Source organism: Stigmatopora nigra, chromosome 20 (assembly GCF_051989575.1).
Source record: "Stigmatopora nigra isolate UIUO_SnigA chromosome 20, RoL_Snig_1.1, whole genome shotgun sequence".
NCBI lineage: Eukaryota > Metazoa > Chordata > Actinopteri > Syngnathiformes > Syngnathidae > Stigmatopora > Stigmatopora nigra.
Genome location: NC_135527.1, coordinates 3,591,559 through 3,603,565, shown reverse-complemented (window position 1 = coordinate 3,603,565; position 12,007 = coordinate 3,591,559). Strand labels below are relative to the sequence as shown.

The 12,007-nt window shown below is 39.8% G+C and overlaps 1 non-coding gene across 1 annotated transcript; it reads left to right on the top strand.

The window, feature by feature from the left end:
- Positions 1-9,844: 9,844 nt before the first annotated feature.
- trnai-aau (transfer RNA isoleucine (anticodon AAU)) lies at positions 9,845-9,918 on the top strand. Its single transcript has one exon. It is a non-coding gene; the product is annotated as a tRNA-Ile (tRNA).
- Positions 9,919-12,007: the final 2,089 nt, after the last annotated feature.

The window sequence follows — 12,007 nt, the reverse complement described above, 5'->3', positions numbered from 1 at the left end:
CCTGTTCCAGGATGGTTATACAAACAATCCACCCAATCTCGGTCCTTGAGATTTGGTGGGCCCTTGGTGACGAGGACAGGGCTATTCGGACAATAACAAGAATATTGTTATCGTTATGTAACCGTACACTTCGGGTTTTTCTGTATGTAACGATTATATGATTATGATTATATTATATGATTCTTAGGTCAAGGAGGTTGTATAATTACTCTAATCTAAATGTTGTTAGGTCTAGTCCCTGTTTTTGTTATTAGTAAAATACCTTGATTGTTATTGTAGTCCCAGATGTTGTTTTTACTCATACGTGATGGAATGATCAACAACTCTGTAACTTGTGACCATAAGAATAGGACGAAAATGTCTATTCGAGGAGACGTTCGGAAGTTGTAAGGGACACTTGCTGTAACTCTCCCTTCCGGAGGCTTTTACCTGTTGTATCCATTTCTATTTAATTAAATGTCAATAATTGAATAAGATGTCTTCCTGCAGTTATTGATAATTACGGACGAAGGTAATTATTAATGAACCTGACATTTTGGTCCTTCTGAGCCATGGAGGTCAATATACCGGAGCGAGAACCCAGGCGCTGCTGTTCGACATCTGGTAAGTGACCGTGCGCACGGCGTCTTCAAAACCCTTGGTGGGCCGGAGTTTTTCGACGGGGGCGCCTGGATTCTCGGCGGTTGAAGACTTTTCCTGCTGGAGGGAGACATCTGATGGATCTCGGGTAAGTCCACATTAATGTCTGCATGTTGTGAAGGTGTTTACAAATGCGTTAAAGGGACATTGTATGTGAGGCCCATTGTTGGGCTGGTTTCGCGTCCTGGGTGACGGCGATAAAACCCTGTGTTTATACTAGTCAATGGCAGGTACAGTGGGGCACTTTGCTGGAAAGTGTCCTGTGTCTCAGGGGTAGGCACGAATATATTGTACTAGAGGTACAATATTGGGGCCGGGGAGTGTCCTGTGTCTAAAGGGTAGGCACGAATATACGTTGTATGGTGTTTGTGTGGTTTCTGCAGTAAAATTAGGGAAGGCCTAGGAGATACAGTCGATACAGTCGAATAGATAATAATAATATTAATAATAATAATAAATAATAGAGTTAACTGTGTGAGGCACACGAACTCACTACAAAAAATAATAGTAAAATATGGGAAACACGTGTTGTAAGGCGGGTTTGGATGACGATCCAAAAAATACGTCTAACTTGTAAGGATTGGAAAAAAATTGGAAAGACAAAGCGCTTTAAAAATATTACACAGCTATATTTATGGATAAATAAATATGGGTTTGCTGGCCAGCTTAAAATGCATAAAATGCAGGATAATATATGCACTAATGCATAGAGGTAATATACATATATAAATAATATGTGAGTGGATAAAAGTGTAACAGCTTGTTCCACAGACACTAATGGAGGTAATATACATATATAAATAATATGTGAGTGGATAAAAGTGTAACAGCTTGTTCCACAGACACTAATGGCGAAATAAGGCCGGGGAGAAGTTAAAAAATACTATTTTGGGAAAATAGTGGGGGCTCCCTCGGATAACGGGGATATATTTAAGACCGTGGCGGCGGGAAAGTACTGTTTGGTAAGGAAAAAATAGCGGGGCCTCCTCGGCTGACGGGGAAAATATTTACCGAGATAGGTGACGGGCGCGGAGGAAGTTTAACAAAAATAAAGGGAGCTAGAAAATTAATGGGGACACTGGTATTTAATTTGGTTAATCCGGGTATGACGTTTTGTGATTACAATAAATTGGGTTTTTTTGTGATGCTTGGGCTTGTATAACAACAATTAGAATGGTTATTTCCAAGTGCTGGTGGTGCTTTGTTAATATAACCTATATGTACTGTCAATTTACAGCAATGTGATGGCTTATTGCAGCTTGGTTTTTGATCCCGTCCGCTAACGGGAAGATGGTGTTTAAAAAGACAAAAGAATATATACAAAATGATCATTTAAATTTTAGCAGGGAATGTCACCTGTGTTTTTATTATGCTCTAGACTTGCCAAAAAATGTGTCAACTGCGGGGGAAGCGTTTCTGGTGCAGCGGCTGCTGATTAGATGGGAGTGAAACATGTGGGCCGCGGGGCAGACGATTTAACTGTGTTGGGCTTTCGGGAGCGTTCGGACCGTGTAAACGACTAAAATTTTGTGATCCCTTCCGTGAAGACATTATAATAATAATAATTGGCCTTGGGGGTGCTGAAGCAAACTTGAGGGCAGAAAATGGGTTTTTTGCCATATTGTTGTGCTTGCAGCATACATATTCTGGATATATGGGGTCTTGGAAAAATATTGTGATGTAGTTAAATATCGGAAGAGGGGTTAATTTGACGTTTTAATGGTTGTCTTCTCTAAAAAGCGTTGTATTTGGGCACAGGGAAAAAGCTGGTTTGTAAACATAAGATAACAATGCTGTTTTCGCAGCAAGAGTGGAGGTCATAGTTAACGGCTAATTGCGTTTTCTGTTTGGACTTTTCAGAATAAGAACAATACATGGGCTGCAAGAAATGCAAGGTTATGCGAATGCTTTCGCATTGATATTTTGGGTTTTAAAATGAAATGCATTAAGAGGATAGAAAAATCTGTTCAGTAAAAGGTTGATTTGGTAAAAAGCTTTGGATTTGGGGAATAGACCAAAATAGTCATTTTTGAGCAATTGTGGATTTCAAAGGGCTCTTAGTTAAAGGAAACTAGCTTTTGGAGGATAAAATAATATTAATACTATTTCAGAATATTTTGATTGTTCAAAATACTTTAATCCAGGAGGTTGGCTGTTTAAAAGAATAAAAGGCCAGGATGACAAAATTTACAATATTATGGTATATTGGTGACGATAAGGTTTTTAAAACATTAAAGTTTGTAATTAGGAATTGTCTAACAAAAGGTTGATTTGTCTCATTTAATTGTTGTAGATTTTTGTTTTGGTAACAGGCTATGGGAAATGACTCGTGTCTTAAGTAAACATCATATGAGGTGATTTACAAAGTATAGTAGGTATTGAATTATTTGGCTGTTAACGACATCAGATGGGAAATTTACAATGCAATAGTGGCATGATAAAATTCATGGCATTCATCCAAATAATTAGGTGAATTGTAAATAAAATAATTGGTTTAGGATGAGCATATTTTCCCTAAGAATGGAGTAACATGGAATGTTTTTCAAAGTGCACTTGAAAGAACATTGTCTGTTGTCCTGGCAGGAGGAAATATGCTTTGTCACAGGTCATATTGATGACTTTAAGGATATTACGGATTGGATAAGCATTGGTCAATTGATACAACCAAATAACGTTGCTTTTACGGCTTTAAGGGCATGCAAATTGGTTAGAACTTTAGCAACGATGGGGTTAATACGCCTGAATGTTACAGTGATAACGAGTGACAATAACAAGCTTAGATAAGGGAGGGAAAGGAGAAATTCTCCAAATTCCAGAATCTGGCTTAGAAACAGGTTATGTTAGTCGTTTTGGGTTTTTGACAGGATGTGGTAGTACATAAATTCTGGGAAATTTTGGGAAATTGGGGACCCCATATCTAAAACAAGTTTGAGACAAATGTGTAAATAGGCTCTATTTGGCGCTGGATGCACGAATTCTAGTGGGGCCTTTCATGTTTTGAAACAAGTGACGCTTTAGGTAGATGGGTTGTCTATGAACAAAATGGGATGGGCGAAATTCGCTTACAAATTAGGCGTGTTATCTTGGTTCATAGAATTTGGAGTCAAGGCGACGTAATAAAGGCCATAGGCGTCATGTTGTATAAAATAGGCGTGGATGAATTCGTTTTACAAATGGGGGAGATTATCTTATCACCTGAAACAAGTAGAAACAAAATTGGATGGCCGCATTAAAAGGTGATTGGCATACTATTAGAGGGAATTGGGATTTTCAAAAAAAAAAACCTGATAGGGAGCCATTAGGTCATGGCGGCTGTGAAAATAAAAACCTTAGATGTGAAACTATTCCCACCTCAATTCGGGGAACAAACAGCTAAACTGATAGCATTAAAAAGGATATAACTTTGTGTGAAACTTGAAGGTAATTTTTTACAAACGGTTAAAATGCTAGAGTGGGGGTGTGTATATTAAAGGATCTACTAATGAATGCGGGGTGGATCCAGACCTTCCGGAATGTGGGGTATTCATGGCGTCCTCGAGAATTTGTGGATTTTCTCCGGGTACTCCAGTTTACTCCCACAAAATGAAATTATGGATGCTAGACTGGTTGAACACACTAAATTCTTCTGTTTATGAGTGTGAGCGTGAATGATAGTTTGTCTTTTTGTGTTTTTTGATTGGCAGACCACCGAGACATAATCTATCAATAAAAGATCAATAAAGAAAATAATTTGGGCTTGAGTCAAGGGAAGACCTATGTCTCGACAAGGGGGAGGTGGCCTTGCTACAACGGCACTACAAGGCTTAGGGTTTAAATCTATATGCATACCCACATATCCATTTCAAAAAATACATATAGATTTTATTTTATTTTTATTAGATCATATGGATATCATTCCACGATATGGAATTCCAGAAACTATTTATAGTGATAATGGCTCCCATTTTGTTAATATAATAGTTGTCTACCATCCACAATTGGCGGACCTTATATGAAGTCCTGTTTGGTAGACCTTACAAATTGTTATTATTCACTACACAATGACAATTGGATGATGAGGCGAATCTATCAGAGAAAAAAAAAAAACGCACACACCAAATTTAGACTATCAGAGGGAGATTTTGCTTCTCAACAGGAAACGGACGAAGCGACGGTGATTCTTGAAGACTGGATGCTGATAAGCAGCATAAAAGAAGAAACATCGGAGCAACGCAAAGTGGGAGGGTCCTTGTTACTGAAAGGGGACACGGATGCACCTTTCCCACAGTAAGAAGGTTGTCTAAATTGAAACGTTTCAAGAGGAAAACTCCCTAAACAAAGACAAAAAGTCATGTTGAAAACAATTATTGCTTTTGGGGCAATGAGATTAATGATGATTGTGATTCTATTCCTTTCCACAGTAGGGTTGTTTTCTCCAGTTGGAGAAAAAGGCGGAGGCGTTTCAATTGAGGATACACCTTCTTACGGGAGGGTAAACCGAGAAACATACACATTTACATTTAATTAACATTACCTACTAAATCAAATTTCCACATTGAAAATATATATTTGGACTCGGCGACGTCCCGGTTGCCATACAAAAAGAGATGGTGGGAAATATGTGTGGTACATTAACAGCAAAAAATTAAAGATTGGGAAAAGCCTTGTTGCAGAAATTGGTCAAGATTGGAAAGCTTGGACTGACATATTAACCTGTGAAATTTATTTCTGAAACAGGGATTTCCCAAACGGGGGATAATTGGGCGCTGTTAATGGAGTGTAAAGAAGGCAAGCACTATGTGGAGCTACTTTGGTAAAAGGGTGGTCTCAATTGAAACATTGAGGGGACGGGTAAGATAAACTTTCTGACTTAATAAGATACGGGAAACACCAATATTAATTGAAAAGATTATTGCTCAGCAAGCAATACCATAAAACTATAGGGAACTCTTTTATATTGGGTTTGACGTCTCCATATGGTTTCAATTGAGACTAAACCATCTTACAAAGGATTAGGATAACCTACCAGACAAGGGAAAATACGATGGGGTCTAACAACTCCCTCAATCACCATTCATTTGGGGAAAAGTGTTTTTACAAATGAAAAAACGTGTCCTACTTGGCAAGAAAAAATATTGAAGCAGTGTTTATCCTGTTACGCGGTAAATAGGAAGTCAATTTTTCCACTGTTTAATCATTTTACCTGCTTAAACCTTACAGGGCATGGTCTGAAGCTGGGGGCGATAAATGAGACGTGGTGTACCGGCGTTCTAAAACAAACTACACCCCTGATACCACGTTCTGGCCTATGGTGGCGGGGTGGTAGATAAATTATACGACTCCTGCCGAAACGCGGCAGGACTAGGTACTTTGGTCTCACTGCTCTTACCGGTGTCTGTTTTTCCATCCACAGTGGAGGAGATACAATTGGCGGCTCATAATTCGGAGGTGAAGGGTCGACCCTCCCGACATCGTCGAGAGGCATGGAGGGAAGGAGATCCAACATACATTGATGCGATTGGCATCCCCCGGGGCGTACCAGATGAGTATAAGCTGGCTAATCAGATCGCAGCAGGTTGGGAGTCTATCTTCCTTCTAATCACCCCAAACAAAAATGTGGATAGAATAAATTACTTACATTACAATGTTCAAAACTTGGAAATTATACTGAACAGGGATTTGTGGCCATGAAGGAACAACTGGCAGCTACCAGTCTGATGGCGTTCCAGAATCGCATAGCGGTGGATATGATCCTTGAAACAGGGGGCGTGTGCAATGTTTGGAAAACAATGTTGCACCTTCATACCGAACAACGCGTCACCCAGTGGATCTCTCACCAGGGCCATTACTGGCCTGCAAACACTGAACCGCAATATGCAAGAGCACTCTGGAGTAGATACGTCCGCATTGTCAGATTGGTGGGATAAGACCTTTGGAAAATCTAAAGATTTGGACTATAGGCACAATTACCGCTATCCTAACATTGTGTGGGTGATGTAGTATCCCCTGTTTGCGCTCCTTGCTAAGCCGACTTATAACTACTGCAATGGCCCCTACAAATTCTAAAGTACATGAGTTGTATCTTATGGGACGGTTTGGGGAAAGCAGTGAGGTCCAGGAGTACGGTAAATCCGAGGACCAATTGGACGAATATAATTATGTTTTTTCTCTTTCAGACCAGCCATGGGAGTAAGGAGTAGGCGGATAAAATCGCAGTCACCGACATTTCCATTTAGTGATTACTAAGAAATGACTAATAACATACATATTATAAAAACGGGGGAATGTTGGGTTTATTCTGTTTTACTATTATAATAGTTATATTAATTCATTTCTTTATTAAATCAATCTCTTTCTTTTCTTTGTATTAATTCATTACTTTGTTAAATCATTCTCTTTCTGTTTTTCAAAAGTCTTGAGGTCACACCAAGTCATCTTTAACCTAGACAGCCTGTTCCAGGATGGTTATACAAACAATCCACCCAATCTCGGTCCTTGAGATTTGGTGGGCCCTTGGTGACGAGGACAGGGCTATTCGGACAATAACAAGAATATTGTTATCGTTATGTAACCGTACACTTCGGGTTTTTCTGTATGTAACGATTATATGATTATGATTATATTATATGATTCTTAGGTCAAGGAGGTTGTATAATTACTCTAATCTAAATGTTGTTAGGTCTAGTCCCTGTTTTTGTTATTAGTAAAATACCTTGATTGTTATTGTAGTCCCAGATGTTGTTTTTACTCATACGTGATGGAATGATCAACAACTCTGTAACTTGTGACCATAAGAATAGGACGAAAATGTCTATTCGAGGAGACGTTCGGAAGTTGTAAGGGACACTTGCTGTAACTCTCCCTTCCGGAGGCTTTTACCTGTTGTATCCATTTCTATTTAATTAAATGTCAATAATTGAATAAGATGTCTTCCTGCAGTTATTGATAATTACGGACGAAGGTAATTATTAATGAACCTGACAGTCATATTAAAAGATGAATCATGTTTTTAAACTGATTTAACGTGTAATCTTTTTGGAAGTTCCAATAAAGCTCTCTTTTTGATGAAAAATACTTTTTTGGTCTTTTTGATGACAAAATCAGCTTTCCAAATTCAAAGGTGATAAAAAATAGAAACGTTATTTGCTAAGATTTAAAACTAAGAGTAAAATGAATACATTAATTTCAACAATTTGACAAAATAATACGGTAACTTCGATATTCCAAATTCAAAGTAACACTTGGAAGGGGGATAGTTTTCTTCTGCAAAATAACCTGACTGTTAGTAGCAAAGCATGGTTTTGATTCAATGAGTGGCAGCGAATTGTTTTGATTCAATGACCTCTGGGTTATGGCCTGAGCATGTTTCCCTTGCACTACTCTGCTTCTTCTCACTTCAGGTTTCACAAGCTGACTCAAAACTAATCAACCAAATCAATCGAACAGATATCAAAGGTGCCAGCCAGAGTATTTCTAAAGGTAATGCGATTCAGGCAAAATTGTTATAAAATGGAAAAAAAAAACAAGCATAGGACATTTCAATCAAACATAATTGTCCATAATTTAAATACTGCATTTTTGCAATCTATTGAAAAAGTACAGCATAATGAGAAAGCATTGGACCTAAGATCTAAAGTTGCCTGATTTAACCATGGGCTTCAGCACTCCCTTGGCCTGTATCTAATCAGCTAATAATCTATTTGAGTTCAGTTTACTAGGGACCCTAGAGTCAATATACAGTTCATGTTAATTTTTATTGACCTACTGAAGCGCAAGTATCTTTGGTGAGAGAGCATTTGACTGAAAATCTAAAGGTCCCTGGTTCAACCTTAGGCTTTGGCAGTCTGTTGGATTGTATCAAACCAACCAAAATCAGCCACAACTCAATTTGTGATCAATTGTCCTGTAATCAGTGTGTAAATATGCAGTCTAGGTTGGTTTTTGTTCACCTACGTGAGTCAAAGTAACTCAGATGGGACAGTACTAGCCTGAAGATCTACAGCAGTGGTGGCCAAGTCCGGCTCTCGAGAGCCCTTATCCGGTCTGTTTTCTATAACTTCCTCCACCAACAGACCTGAATCAAATAATCTGGATCCATATTAGAGCTTCTGGATATCTTGCTGATGAGTTGATCATTTGATTCCTGTGTGGTAGAGGAGGGTATATGGTGAACAGACTGGATAGGGGCTCTTGAAGACCGGACTTTGCCACCTCCGATCTACAGGTCCCAGAATAAACCCCACAATTTGGCAGTTCATTGGACTGTAAACTCAACTAAAATCACGATCGCGAGTTCTCCTCAGACCAATTGAAGAAGCTTTCTGATAGGTCTGAAAATACAACTTCAGGAGCAGGTTAAGAACGAGTGAGATCAATTTAAATAGGCCGTATTACGTCCGCCTTCATCAGAATTTCAAGGCATTTGGGGGACCTGTTTCAGAAAAATGATTAGTTTTTTTATCAGATTCCGATCTTGTGAAAATGATGCGTTCAGGCCCGATTTTCGACCAATTTCGATCGGATTTTTGATCAGAAGAATATGTGAGAAAAGGTAACTTTTGCAGAATTAATCATTTTCAAAAACATTTCTCACACCAATGGTAACACTTGGAAGTGGCGTAGTTCGCCATTACATAAAGGGAACTGGTGTAGCAGCAGAGAATGGTTTTGATCCAATGACCTCTGGGTTATGGGCCCATCATGCTTCTGCTGCGCCACTCTGCTTCCAGCTTCACACATCAAATCAAAGCAGATATTCTGATGAATCGTGGGTATTCTCACCTCCTGACGGAGCTTCTGTGGACCACCAGCTCAAGAACCTCGGTCTCGGCCGGGGACTGTCATGAGTTAGTCCTGCTATTCACAGAGTCATCCATTATGCATTTAAAAATTTCCATTCCAATGAAAAACTCAGTATGAGACATTCGGCGCTAGGATTTACAAAACAATATACCATGTTGAATTTAAGTTAATAATACCCCACCGTCGCACCCGAGCCAATGCCAACACATTGCTCTTTATCTCATTTAGGCAGAGCATGGTGCTGTAAATGCCAAAGTCGTGGGTTCGACCGCAAGGTTGTGCATTTAACCTCCATACGGGCCACGACAACTCCAAACTCAATTGAAATTATCTAGTCCAACTTCTTTTGCCTTACCATAAATGTTTAGCTAGTTGACGTGTTGCATTTGCTTCATTATGAAAATACCTGCACTGGGCAGCACATGGCTTGTTAACTCAGTTGGTCAGAGTGTGGTGCTAATAACGCCAAAGTCGTGGGTTCAACCCCCACATGGGCCATGACCATTTTGATGTTTCCTCAGTTTCTGTGATCTGGTAATTTCTCTGCACCACAAGGAAGGAGATGCCACTCTGGATTAGAATCATCTCAGTGAGGGAAGACTAGCTAGGTTCGTTCCCACCACATTTCTGCTCTTCCAAAATTGTTTTAAAATTAAATTTGTCTTCCTACTCAAGCGGGCAGAACAGTGTTTCTCAACTTTGCTTAGCCTCCAATGAGGAAGCCTGTAGAAAATCACAATGTGGTTATCTTAATAGTCGTCACAAGTGCAAAATCTCTAACTAAAAATGTAAAAACTCTTAAATTCGAATCAACAAAATGCAGTACCATAGTTGTTTATCTGTCAGGTAAGGTGACTGAGCTACCTTGCTAATGTTAGTGGGCTAACATTTTGAACCTTAGCTTTTCATAATATTTCTAGCAAGCACGAACACGAGATGAGACACAATTGGTGTATGTTCTATCAATATTACAACACATCACAAAATATTTATAGTTGAGGATTGTGGTCACATTTTTCACTCATTCATGGATATCTTTTTAACTTTACGCAAAAATCTAAGATAACCACAAACGACATAGAACCCTTCTTTAGAGAGCAATTACTTGTCCAAGATGCTAAACAAAAAGTGCATAAGCTGATGACAACACATTTTTTTTCAAAATTGAATGTAATTTTTACAACCATAAAGAGGTAATTAAAGAGGTAATTAAATCTTAAATGGCCATCCATAATGATTTCATGATCACATTTCCCTTCCCAATACTTGTATGAGACCAACGAAAACGGCGACCAAGTGGTCCTCGGAAAAGGCATTTACGGGGTGCTCTATGCCGGCAGGGACGTTAGTTACCAAGTGCGCATCGCCATCTAGGAGATTCCAGAAAAGGACAGCACGTGAGTGGATTGTTTGTCCCTCTACTTGACAGCCACTAACAAACACTCCTTGGACAGTTATTCCCAGCCGCTCCACAAGGAAATCTGCCTGCACAAGGGACTGTGTGTCTGGGCTCCCCTCTTTCATCAAGATCTTAATGGAAGAAGTCCCAGGAGGTTTGTAGACAAAGCAGCGTTGATGAATAAATCACAAGAGAGTGTCCTGAGAGACTGGAGCCTAAATTCAGTGCCTTGGACCGCTCGGCCACAATACCATAAATTGGGGTGATAGAAGGTTTCCACAAACCTACAGCAATCTATCCCAGATCTCTGAGGGTGCAGTGAGACACCCGGCTGACTTGCAGGCAGGCGTGGCCTCAATTCCTAATCGTGGCGGTTTGATTGTGAGTGCAAATAGTTTGTGCCCTACGGCTGCCTGGTGTTGTCTGCCTTTCGCTTGAAGTCAGGTGGGATTGACTCCAGCAACCCCCACAACACTTGCTAGGATGTGCAGTATGAAAGATGAATGAATGCATGTTGACATTGGCATGCCCAACTCCAGCCCCCAAGGGCCCGCATCAAATTTGTTTTCCATGTCTCCCTCCATCAGCACCCCTGAATCAAATAATTAGGATCATTATAAGGCTTCTGGGCAGCTTTCTGAGGAGTATATCATTTGATTCAGTTGTGGTAGAGGAGGCAGATAGGGAAAAGAGACCGGAAAAGGGCTCTAAAGGAGCGGAGTTGGACTGCTTGTGCTGGCATTGGTGTGAGAAGAAGCAGAGTGGCGCAGCGGAAGCGTGCTGGGCCCATAACCCAGAGGTCAATGGATCAAAACCGTTCTCTGCAACTTACAATTATTTCCTTTTTTTGCAGAAGCAAAATACCTGATCTTGACAATTATTAATTCCGTAAATTAATACCTGTTGGGTTTATTCTGTATTACTATTATAAATATAGTTGTGTTAAGTCATTTCTTTGTTAAATCATTCTCTTATTATTCTCAAAGTGTTGCAAGGTCATAAACTGCCGCCTAGTCCACTCTCACATGGACTTCTCCAAGGATTGTTGACGCTACATCCACATACCCAGTATCGGGCTGAGAGGGTTGTTGATCGGGCAAGGACTGGATATCTGCCATTTCCAGCAACGGAGCCCATAACAAAGATATTGTTTCTGCCACGTCCATAACACTCGTGACGCACTTCGGG